Genomic DNA, 13,015 nt, shown 5'->3' on the forward strand with positions numbered 1-13,015 from the left:
TGTTTTTAAAAAAAGTAGAAATATTAGAGTTTTTAAAAGTTGCATTATTATTTGAAACAACCAAAATAAAGTTGTATTTTTTGGGGTTGTAAAAAAATTATATTAAAATATTTTTAATAACTATAAGTTTATAATTATTTTAATTATTTATAATAATTTTAAATAATTATTTATAAGTCATCATTATGAGAAGAAAATGTACAACATTTTTTTTATTTCACAAATGAAAAAACAGCTGTGATTTTATGACAATAAAGTGAAAACAAATCTTATTAGAACAAAAAAAAATTGCAATCATCCATTTTCTATGCCACTTATCCTCACTAGGGTCACGGGTATGCTGGAGCCGATCCCAGCTGTCTTCGGGCGACTGTCAGCCAATCACAGGGCACATATAGACAAACAACCATTCACACTCACATTCATACCTATGGACAATTTGGAGTCACTAATTAACCTAGCATGTTTTTGGAATGTGGGAGGAAACCGGAGTACCCGGAGAAAACCCACGCATGCACGGTGAGAACATGCAAACTCCACACAGAGATGCCCAGGAGGAGAATCGAACTCAGGTCTTCATGATCTCCTGACTGTGTGGCTAACATGCTAACCAAAAAAAAAACAAAAAGTTGTAATTTTCAGAAAATTCTGGTTGGGAAAAATTTAATAAAAAACAGCAAACACCAAAGTTGACAAAGTTCACATGCAAAGGCTCAGGATCATGCTATAGTGTGTTGGCATTTTAAGGTGTGTAGTGAAGCCTTTTATTTGTTATATTGACAAAGCTGAGTAGGCATATACACAAGGTAGGCTGAGCTAGCTATAAGGGAGGATCGGAGGTGTTTCCTTCATTCATTCCTTGGCTAAGCGGCCTTTGCAGTACTCTATATTAGTACTCTATTCTCATGCTGAAGAAAGAGAAAGTAGTACTTTTGGTGAATAGCGTCACATCTGGAGAAATCGTTTTTGAAATCCATTCGCTGGAAGATTTTTTTTTTAAACTCTGAACCAGAGTCAGAAAGTCAGTGTTTGGAATGTTCATATGTGTTGTTGTACGCGGCCATCTTAACATTTATCTTTGTTTTGATTGGATTAGAGCTGCTGATTGACACTCACACCGTCATGGTATTATATTGTGTATTTTTATGTGAGGCTTTTTATTATGTGTGTGAATATATCTCTGACTCACTCCTCCTCGAATGTCTAAAAGTATGCTGCGGTTGCTCCTCAAATGATAGATCCCGATCTCACGATTTGTGCGGCAGTTGGCGGGCCGAGGAACCAAAGGATAGTGGCGACTCGTTTGTCCTGAGAGTAAAGAGAAGATGTACTGTCACTCAAAGTCATTAAAAAAAATCATACACTTAAGAAATATTATGGGAACAATGTCCAAATATTAGAAGAAGAACATGTAGTATGAAGATTCATTCATTCATTTTCTACCCCTTTGCCTCACGAGGGTCACGGGGGTGCTGGAGCCTATCCCAGCTGTCTTCGGGCGAGAGGCGGGATACACTGGTGGCCAGCCAATCACAGGGCACATATAGACAAACAACCATTCACACTCACATTCACATTAAAGAAGTTGCCATAAAGTTGTAATATAATGATAAACCAACTAAATCTAGAATTACAGTAACTTTGGGAATGTTAAATATGAAAGAAATATGGGAACAAAGTCCAAATATTACCAGAAGAACATGTAGTATGAAGACTCATTCATTTTCTACCGCTTAGCCTCTTAGCCGCTTAGGGTGCTGGAGCCTATCCCAGCTGTCTTTGGGCGAGAGCCGGGGTACACTCTGGACTGGTGGCCAGCCAATCACAGAGCACATATAGACAAACAACCATTCACACTCACATTCATACCTAAGGACAATTTGGAGTCAATTAACCTAGCATGTTTTTGGAATGTGGGAGGAAACCGGAGTACCCGGAGAAAACCCACGCATGCACGGGGAGAACGTGCAAACTCCACACAGAGATACCCAAGCGCAGAATCGAACTCAGGTCTTCATGATCTCCTGACTGTGTGGCCAACATGCTAACCAAAAAAAAAAAACACAAAAAAATGTTTTAAATATGATGAACAAAACAAAAAGTTGTCATTTTCGTAAAATTCCGGTTGGTCGAGGGTGGAATTTAACTCGGGTCTTCTAGCTGCGAGTGGCGCTAACCACTCAACCGCCGTGCAGCCAACAATAGAGCAAAAAGGCGCAAATGTTGATACTAATAACTTGTAATTTTCGGAAAAATCTGGTTGGTAAAAATTAAATAAAAAACAGCAAACGCCAAAGTTCAATTATAACTAAATGTAACTTTCATGGGTGGAATTGAACCCTGGTCTCCTAGCTGTGAGGTCTGCGTGCTAACCACTTGACCATCGTGCAGCCCTGATAAATCCAATAACATAAAAAATAGCTTAAAAAATCTCCAATATGGAGAAATGACCCCTACCGTGGTGTGTTACTAGGCTAAGGTGAGCAAATCAAGCGCTTCTTTTTTGTGACGCATCTTTTAGCATCTTCACAAAATAGCGTCTTTTCATTCTTCAGTATGCGACCCTTGCTGAAAAATTGGTACAAACGCAAATGCCACAACGCCGAGGTCCGCCATTGTCTTAATCTTCCTTGTGGCAGACTACTTGATCAGGGAAAACCTGGACCCCAAACCAGACAAGGTGGACAGCTGGTCCAGAAGTAAATGTTAATGCTTTCCCACCCTGGTTTCTTTCCTGAAAAGTGACCACACAGGGTTTCTGTCCACATGAAGCCATCTTTCAAGCTTTCATCCCGGTGTCAAGCTCTCCAAGCTGTTAACTTGCAAATTCTATTCCGCTGTGCCAAAAGTACAACCCAGTTGAAAAAAACCCCCAAAAAACTCTGTTTACCAATTTGAACCTGTGCATATGGACCTGCCAGGTCCAGAGACGTTCATTAGGAGCTGCTGGAACGGCCCGGCTTCATAGTTTCCATCTTCCATCCTGGCGAGAGCGAGCCAAAAAAACTGCGAGTCAGTATGAAGTCACGCCAGTTAATCACATCTTAATAGTCTTTTGAAATTTCCACAAGTCACACAACATGTGACGACATTCCCGTTTACCAGCACGGCGGTCCCACCTCTCTTCTAATTTCATTCCTGACTAATGCCTTCGAGAATCGCACACTTGTGATGCATTCGCTGATATTTTTCCATATCATAACGTGCGTTCATGTGGTTCCAGTATCCAACCTCGTATTATAGGATGCTGGAGAAATGGGATTAGAGTCTAAATATACTTTAGTCCTTCATCCTCCAAAAAGGATGTGCTATGTGTGTTTGTCGCACCACAATTGGGATGCAGCTTTGTTGTCAGGAAAATTTATAACACTACTGGAGTGAGAGTGTGTACTTTTTCTCCTACTGCTGTGGCGGAAGCTCATTTTGGGGCCTTCGGTGTGGTCCAGGTTCTATTAGTCTTCATGCAGTTTGCTCAATATGTTTACAATGGAGGTGACCACAATGGGAGACACATAATATACTCATAGTATAGTCATTCATTCATTCATTCATTCATTTTCTACCCGCTTATCCTCACAAGGGTCGCAGTGGGTGCTGGAGCCTATCCCAGCTGTCTTAGGGCGAGAGGTGGGGTACACCCTGAACTGGTAGCCAGCCAATCACAGGGCACATATAGACAAACAACCATTCTTCGGGCGAGCCAACCAATCACAAGTCACATATAGACAAAAAAACATTCTTCGGGCGAGCCAGCCAATAACAGGGCACATATAGACAACCATTTTTCGGGCGAGCCAGCCATTCACAGGGCACATATAGACAAACAACCATTCTTCAGGCTAGTCAGCCAATAACAGGGCACATATAGACAACCATTTTTCGGGCGAGCCAGCCAATCACAGGTCACATATAGACAAACAACCATTCTTCGGGCGAGCCAACCAATCACAAGTCACATATAGACAAAAAAACATTCTTCGGGCGAGCCAGCCAATAACAGGGCACATATAGACAACCATTTTTCGGGCGAGCCAGCCATTCACAGGGCACATATCGACAAACAATCATTCTTCGGGCGAGCCAGCCAATCACAGGGCACATATCGACAAACAATCATTCTTCGGGTGAGCCAGCCAATCACAGGTCACATATAGACAAAAAACCATTCTTCGGGCAAGCCAGCCAATCATAGGTCACATATAGACAAAGAAACATTCTTCGGGCGAGCCAGCCAATCACAAGGCACATACAGACAAACAACCATTCACACTCACATTCATACCTATGGACAATTTGGAGTCGCCAATTAACCTAGCATGTTTTTGGAATGTGGGAAGAAACCGGAGTACCCGGAGAAAACCCACGCATTCACGGGGAGAACATGCAAACTCCACACAGAGATGGCCGAGGTGGAATTGAACCCGGGTGTCCTAGCTTTGAGGTCTGCGAGCTAACCACTCGGCACGTCCTTGTATTTTTGAAAAACGGTTTAAAACAGTTTAAAAATAACTCCCATGATTGTTTATGCTGCTTTCATGCTAACGAGCTCTGCTGATGTGACGTTGTTCTTCAGACAGTAAACTAGTTGAGCGTGAATCAACGGCGCCTCTGCTGGTCGCATCCAAGTACTGCGCTTCATTTTTCTTCCACTCAATGATATTGGCTACGGGTTTCTGTCCTCATTGTAGTCCTCATTGTAAGAAGTCACATTGTTTACCCGTTAGCTTCTACCATGCAATTACCTGCAATTAAGCTAAGTGAATCATTTTGTCCACTTAGCTAATTTGCTTCCCAGCTACCTAACTGTTACCAGGCAGCTTTTTCACACACTCATTTTGTAGTTTCACACCAGGCCTTTTCCTCCTCTTCCTCCCGGGGTGCTGAGTAAGACTCCTGAACAGGAGGTGGGTGTCTTGGGGGGACGGGGGGGAGCAGTGTGCCCTTTTCTCGCTCCCTCCTGAGGATTCAAACAGTAGTCTTGTTGTGATAGCTTTTCATCGGTGCTGACACTGCTAACTTAACCAAACAAATATACTTCGCGGAAGACGTCGCTATACATTTCCTGTTGTAATTTCACAAGTTCAACTCAAGCTCTGCAGACGTTGTCTTCCACCACAGTTGGAAGACTGCAAACGTTCATTCATTCATTTTCTACCGCTTTTCCTCAAAAGGGGGGTGCTGGAGCCTATCCCAGCTGTCTTCGGGCGAGAGGCGGGGTACACCCTGGACTGGTGGCCAGCCAATCACAGGGCACATATAGTCAAACAACCATTCACACTCACATTCATACCTATGGACAATTTGGAGTCACTAATTAACCTAGCATGTTTTTATAAATAAAGTAATAAATAAATATAATAATAATAATAATAAAACAGCAAATAATAAAACCTTAAGAAACCACATATAGTTGGTGGGTAGACAAATTATTTTTTTTCAGATTAAAATGAACAAAGCATTATTAGAGCCCTGTAGACATGACAAAACACGACTATAGTCACATTTATACTCTTTTTATTTACAACATATTGTGCAACTGCAGGGTCTTGAGACACATGCTAACTCGCAAACTAGAGAGCTAGCAACCTAAACAGTAGCCTTCAATTTATTTCCTTTAAACTTAAATAGCCAAAAACTTACCACTTCCACACGGATAGGGAGGATAACTATTAACAGTTATTTAACCTTGAACATGAACATGAATGAAACGTAATAATTTTTTCTGGGTACATGATACCATACAGCATCCATATCAAACTAACATTAAACTTTCATATTAAGGCGGGGGGCCTCAAACTAGTGTCCTGCGGGCCACATTTGGCCCGCGTGTTTGAGACCCCTGGTTTAGATTCTGTTCCACAGATGGCGGTAATGCACACGAAAGCTCACGAAACCGCCAATAAACAACAGAAGAAGAAAAACACACATTGACAACTTTCCGTTTGAGCGGGTACAAGATACCTCAATCGGATTGGGGAAAGGAATATTCCATTCCCGGGAATCTGATTATATGTCCATTCGGATTGGCACTTTTCTTTCGGAATGAGGCGTATACAAAGGTTACATTCTTTGTGTTTGAGCAAATAAACCGAATGCAATTGGAATATTTGGGTCCATGTATACGTGGCTATTGTTCTAAACACCATAAGCTAATTAATGCATAATTTTAGTGTTTCTTTTTTAGTATTTTTGCATGTATTTTGCACTTAAGGCCGGTAATGTGCAGAGTAACCACAATGTAATTCAAGTTATTTTCACTGCAGAGCTCTGCCCTGTCGCCACCTTCTCCTTGCTTCCTTCTCTCGCACCTTCTCTCTCCTCCCCTTCCTGAAACATGCTGATACAATTAAACAATTCTATTCAAAGTTTGCTTGCGTGCTACATTCCTCCATGGCGGCCATGATGGAGCTCTCAGCAGCTGTAATATAATTGAGCTCCGCTCGGTGGAAAAACCTGTAATTCATTACTTAAAAAGAAAAAAAATAAAAAAGAGGTGGGGGGGGGGCGGTGAAGGGGGGGTGCTCTGACCCATTTCTGTGCTGCCGGAGCCTGTAAATTAAATATCTGTTATTCTACAGACCTCCAGCTTCTTTTCCTTGCACCCTCGTCAAAGTGCAGATTTACATTCTGTCTGGTTTGTGGTTGCTATTTTAGAAATGTTTCTTTGAAGGAGGGGGGGGGGGGGTGTGGATGGGGGGGTACTTACACACATCATGACTACAGGACTGTATAACCGCTCCCCATGTTGAGTGTTTGGTGTTTGTCTTTGGAGAAGTTCTGGTTTTGGTTTGTTGTTCTCCTCTCAGATCACTCAACATTTCATCCTCTTGCCTCCATTGGAGAGATTTATTTGGATCATTTTCATCTGAGAAGCCGCTTCAGCAAAAAGACAAATTTTTGTCAATCTATAAAAGGGGTGTCCAAAATACAACCCGAGGACCATATGCGGCCCGCAGCATGTTTGTTATTGGCCTGTGGCACATTGTAGTAATAAAACTAAACCAAAAAAACCCTGCAAAATGTGAACAATCATTCATTTTCTACTTCTTATCCTCACAAGGGTCATGGGGGATGCTGGAGCCTATCCCAGCCTGGACTGGTGGCCAGCCAATCACAGGGCACATATAGACAAACAACCATTCACACTCACATTCATACCTATGGACAATTTGGAGTCGCCAATTAACCTAGCATGTTGTTGGAATGTGCAAAACTCCACACAGAGATGCACAAGCGGGGAATCGAACTAGGGTCTTCATGATCTGTGGCCAACACACTAACCAAAACAAAAACACAAAAAAATTTAAATACAATGAACAAAACAAAAAGTTGTAATTTTTGGAAAATTCCGGTTGGCCGAGGGTGGAATTTAACAATGGTCTCCTTGCTGCGAGGCCTGCATGCTAACCACTCATCCGCCGTGCAGCCAACAATAGAGCAAAAAGACGCAAATGTTGATACTAATAAGTATTTTTTTTAAAAAAGAAAGCTTGGTCTTTAAATATGTGTCGTGTTTTTTTAGCTTTTTGCCCTCCGGAGAATCGAACTCAGGTCTTCATGATCTCCTGACTGTGTGGCCAACATGCTAAACAAAAAAACAAACACACAAAAAAAAAAATTATATGAACAAAAAGTTGTAATTTTCGGAAAATTCTGTTTTGGTCGAGGGTGGAATTTAACTCGGGTCTCCGACCTGCGATGCCTGCGCGCTAACCACTCAATCGCCGTGCAGCCAACAATAGAGCAAAATGGCGTAGTAAAAAAAGTAATGCTTGGTCTTTAAATTTGTTTTTTAAATTGTAAATTGTGTTTTTGGAGGTTTTAATCCCCCCCCCCCCCTCCGTGGGAAACGGGGAGGGGGGCGGTCCTGTACTATGATCAGTGCCGTCATGTTAGCCCAGCAGGGGATGTGATACTGGACTGTAAACACCAGGTACCAAGAAAGTGTTTACTTGGCATCACAATGGCCCCTGCCCCGCACTTTGGACACCCCTATGCATAGAACACATTGAGTCAATTCTCCATAATATGTAGTGCCTGAGATTGATGGTGTGGCATAATGTGCTTAGAATAAAAGGACCATCAGACCTGTGATGGATTCTGGAACTGGACTAGTTTTGGCCCTGGTTCAGTGTCTCAACCTTCCCCGCCTCACTTGAGTGTTTTCACTGGTGCAGTCTTACATGTCCGTGTCTTCTGGATGGCGTTATGAGGGTATTGTTTGCATGGATCCCGGCCATGGCTGCAGAAATCAACATTGTTTACATTCCATCTGTGTCACAACAGCAGAATCTCCAGGATTTGGTCTCTGGACTAAATAATGGAGAACAGATCCGTGTTGCCAGATCATCTGGCAGTGTTCTGGCCTTCATGCTTTCATTTTTTTATTCTGCTTCTCGGTTCTTTACAGGCTACATCGATGCGTTGGTTACATTGATCTGGGCTCTTGATGCGAGTGTCAGTGCTGAATGCGACAACAAAATGCCACTTTGTCCTCATGGAACCTAACCCCCCCCCCAAAAAAAAAACGAACTCTATTTTAAAAGACATAACGAATGAAGAAAATATCTGTCCAACAAAAATGCCGAAAATATATGCTCTTAAACAAAGCATGTTGCTCTTCAAGCCATGTTCGAGCTTTCAGTCAGCGTGTCTCCACAAAGATCTATAATTTACTTTGGGTTTTGGTTGGCCGGCCAAAGACCAGCTCGGCAGCAGCCTTGCATGCTTCCAGATGCATTTTTTAGAACACTTGTACTAGGGCCTAGAACCCATTGATACTGCATTGACCGATTAAAATCAGTCAGTGTGTGTGACCATGAATAATAATTAAATACATTTAAAAAAGTAAAATTAGCGAATAAGTCGAGAAAATGATTCACTTAGCTTAATTGCAGGTTGTGGTAGAAGCTAAACAATATGACTTCTTTGCTACAATGACGAGAGAAACCATAACCGATGATATTAAGTAGATGAGAAATAAAGTGCAGTACTTGGATGCGACCAGCAGAGGCGCTGTCGATTCACGCCCAACTAATTTACTGTCTGAAAAACAACGTAACATCAGCGAAAGGCGACACCCGTGCTACTTCAGAGCAATTTTCAGCCATAAAAATGTTTGGCATCGCTTGCAAATTATTTGTTTTCCAAAGAAAAACACATTTTCATGCATTTCACAAACATTTTTTTTTACATGTCACAAACAATAAAAATGTATTTGATGAACGACTCCCTTCAGAGAGCAGCACAAACCGGGTCTAACAAGGACGCAAAAACGAGGCACAACTGTGCAAGAAGACAGTTATCTGAGATTGGGTAGTTTAAGACAAAGACGCCTCACAGGTCGTCACCTGGCAGCTTTGTTTACCAAAAAAAACACATTTTCATGCATTTCACAAACAATTTTTTCCATTTCACAAACATTTGTATCCATTTCCCAAACAATTAAAATGAATCATATGATTTTCAAAGAAGGATGTACATTTTTGCATAGAGGCCCACTATCAACAACTGTCAGTCCTCTGCATCAATCTCCTGGTATGGCTGCTAATCCAAGTTCATCATTTTATAAGGCTAATAGATTATTAGAAAAGCCATCTAAAAAATCTAAAAACTAAAACTAAAATCTCTTACCATGCTGTTAACTACTCCCTTCAGAGAGCAGCACAAACTGGGTCTAACAAGGACACAAAAACGCTGCACAACTGTGCAAGAAGACAAATATCTGTGTAGTTTAAGGTCGTCACCTGGCAGCTGCACTAAATAGTAGCCGTCAAACACCAGTGTCAGTATCAACAGTGAAGCGGCCACTTCAGGATGCTGGACTTCATAGCAGGACTACTAAGAAAAAGCCATATCTCAGACTGGCCCCCAAAATTCCCAAGTGATCCCAAACTTTTAAGCGGTAGTGTATGTTGTATTATTTTATAATAATGAGCCCATACTCGAGATTATTCTACCACAAAAGGAGGTTATTGTTTGCTGAAGTTTATCCAGAAGACTGTTCTAGGCCTCCATAAGAGATTGTTGACATTGTGGAAGATTTTTACCAGTCTATACATTAGATTATGGTTGGTTTATACATGAGATTATTCATGGTCTCTACATGAGAATATTATTGGCATACACATGAGATTATTGTAGGTCCATATGAAATATTTTGTGGGTCGATTCAGGAGATTGTTGTAAACCTATACTACATGAGATTATTCTAGAGATTATTCTGAAATTAATTTATGTAGTCTCATAGAGGGGATTATCGTAATTCTGTATTTCTGTATTGAAAATGCAACTAAATTGAACGTTATTGAAAGTTATTTTTACCCTCATTAGTGAAATTTCTAGCCCCTTTACGGTTAGTGACGCAGTACAAATGGCGGAGCGGCCGAATTAGAATTCCCTCTTTGAAGCCAAGCGTATCACCACATCCAGATTCGGTGTGAGTGTTGCAAAAGATGTGTCATGCACGATAAGCACCCCGGTGGGTGTCGTAATCTTCCTGTGTCTGTTCTGGGTTCTCCCACGACCCGGTTTACATGACACGCATCTGCCGGCTGTTTTCTCGAAAGGTTCCTACGTCGTGTACATGTGTTAGAAAACTGCGTTCATCTACTGTATATAGTACATGTGATGTTAGTCATTCTAGTTTTCATGTCTTGTAATGGTAATGGTTTAATTTCATTTGAACATGCATCAGATTACAATTGAATGCATCACATAATCAGTTCACAGTTCCACATGTCCAAAAGCAGTAGGAAGAAGCAAAGCTTATTAAATCCTACCCCTCCATCTGGCACTTTTACAATCAGTAACGGTTACATTTGTTCACTTCCTGCTTTCCTAATATAATTTTTAAATAATAATTTATTTTATTATTTTTTATAATTGTTTTATAATTTTTCAAATTTTGTATAATTTTTCAAATTTTGTATAATTTTTCAAATTTTTTTTATAAATTTTCAATTTTTTTTATAAATTTTCAATTTTTTTTATAATTTTTCAATTTTTTAAATAATTTTTCAGATTTTTAATATTTTTTTATTTTTGTCACGTACCAAACTATGAGGTGATATGGCTGATCTTAATATAATTTTTTAAAATAATTTATTTTATTATTTTTAATAATTGTTTTATAATTGTTCAATTTTTGTAATAATTTTTCAATTTTTTCATAATTTTTTCTAATTATTTTAATTAAATTTAATTTAATTATTTTCTTTTTGTCATGGAGCAAAGTACGAGGTGATATGGCCATTCTCAATATATATTTTTTTAAATAATTTATTGTATTATTTTTTATTATTGTTGTATAATTTTTCAAATTTGTTATAATTTTTCAATTTTTTTCAAATCTTTTTTTTATTATAATTTTTATATTTTTTATTTTTTGTCACGTACCAAAGTACGAGGTGATATGGCCATCCAATGACATAATGCGATGTGTCAATGCAACTTTAAACGTGAGTGTTGTTGTTGACTGGACAGCCTGGACGATGTCGGTGCTCGTGCATCATCGTCTGCTCTGAATGGCAATAAAGTTGCTTTTTGAGCAGGCATCTCGTATTCTGCATATGTCATTCAAAATCCCAGCCCTAATAATGGGAAACCAGGCCATTTGAACCAATCCACATGCCCGTGACCCAGATTCCGACACAGCGTCGGTTAAGAGGCATCATTAAAACTTCCTGTTCTCCCAAATGATAGCGAAACTTGAGAAGAGATACCGTATGTATTTTGCATCAGACCCGCCGCCGCAATCCGGACGACTTGCAGATGTGCTGGAGTGGCGACAAGCTTCACTGGCTTTGTCAGCGTCGGTCTTCATCCAGCGCTGGTAGCTCATCCATGGGAGCTGGGCTTGAATCAAAGCATCACAATCAAACTGTGTCGTATTTAACGACCCATTAATTGGACGGGTTGCCGCCTGTTGCATCAGCCCAATCGTAGCCTGAAGGCTAGCTACTGTAGATGTTTGCTCTTACAAGTTTTGAAGTGCAATTTCACAAATTGGTGACAAAGATGTTTACATGGTAAGAATATATATGTAACTATTTTATATATATATATATATATATATATAATATATGTATATATAACTATGATGGCATGTGGACATTTTTATCGTTTTGAGCGCTAGTTACTAAGCTAACTGTCTTGGCCACAGGAAGATGTTGGTCATTGTTTACATGGTAAGAACAAATGTGTCACTATTTTGACAGCTCGTCATATATACTTCATTTTCTATACGCAAGTTAAGAATACAAGTCAGTATGTTGAAGTTATGACATATTTTTCTTACCTTTTACACGATGAAACATCTTGCTAGCTAGCTAACTGGCTAGCGAGCTGCTTCAACCAAACGGCTGTTTTTTTTTATTATTGGCCAGTGGCAGATTCTAAGAATTTGTTTATAATTTTTTGCAAATTCTCATAATTTAAAAAAATGAAAAAAATCAACAACCGCAACTTCAGAATAAAGTAAAAAAAAAAATATTATGGGAATAAAGTCCAAATTATGAAAAGACAATTTTCAAAAAAAAAAGTTGAAAAATTCAGAAAATGTTTAAAAATCAACAACAGCAGAAATGGAAAGACCAGAATCAAGAAAATCAAGTAAAAATATGAATTTAAAAAATTGTCTTCCAATAATAAAAAAGTCACCATTTTACGACAATAAATTCGTAATATTCCAAGTCATTTAGTAGCATAGAGTTTAAATATTAAGGAAAAAAATACATCATTTTTTTTAAGTTGCAATATAAGAAAGAGTAAAAAAAAACAAACTTTGTGATTTCTTGCAAAATGAAGCGGGGGAAAAACATAATATTATGACAATAAAGACAAAATATTATGGAAAAAAAGTCATATTTACAATAGGAAAGTTTAAATGGAAAATTAAAAAAACAACAGCAGAAATGGAAAAAATGAAATAATTTTACAAGAATTAAGTCAAAATATTCCGAGTATTAAATTATATTACTATGTGTATTTTTGTGACATAATATAATGTAGTATT

At 39.2% G+C, this 13,015-nt stretch overlaps 1 protein-coding gene across 2 annotated transcripts in view; it reads left to right on the forward strand.

Moving 5' to 3' along the window:
* LOC131107954 (protein bicaudal C homolog 1-like) overlaps window positions 1-13,015 on the forward strand; it is a 63,714-nt gene that overhangs the window by 1,654 nt on the left and 49,045 nt on the right. Inside the window, exon 1 of one of the 2 annotated variants that reach the window (XM_058058490.1) lies at window positions 11,929-12,029. The exons of the other annotated variant lie outside the window; for it this stretch is intronic. The gene's annotated coding sequence lies outside the window, so the exon portion shown is untranslated. Of the gene's footprint in view, window positions 1-11,928; window positions 12,030-13,015 lie in introns of those variants that run through there. 2 annotated transcript variants of the gene reach the window in all.

The sequence above is a fragment of the Doryrhamphus excisus genome, chromosome 20 (genome assembly GCF_030265055.1).
Source record: "Doryrhamphus excisus isolate RoL2022-K1 chromosome 20, RoL_Dexc_1.0, whole genome shotgun sequence".
NCBI classification, from domain to species: domain Eukaryota; kingdom Metazoa; phylum Chordata; class Actinopteri; order Syngnathiformes; family Syngnathidae; genus Doryrhamphus; species Doryrhamphus excisus.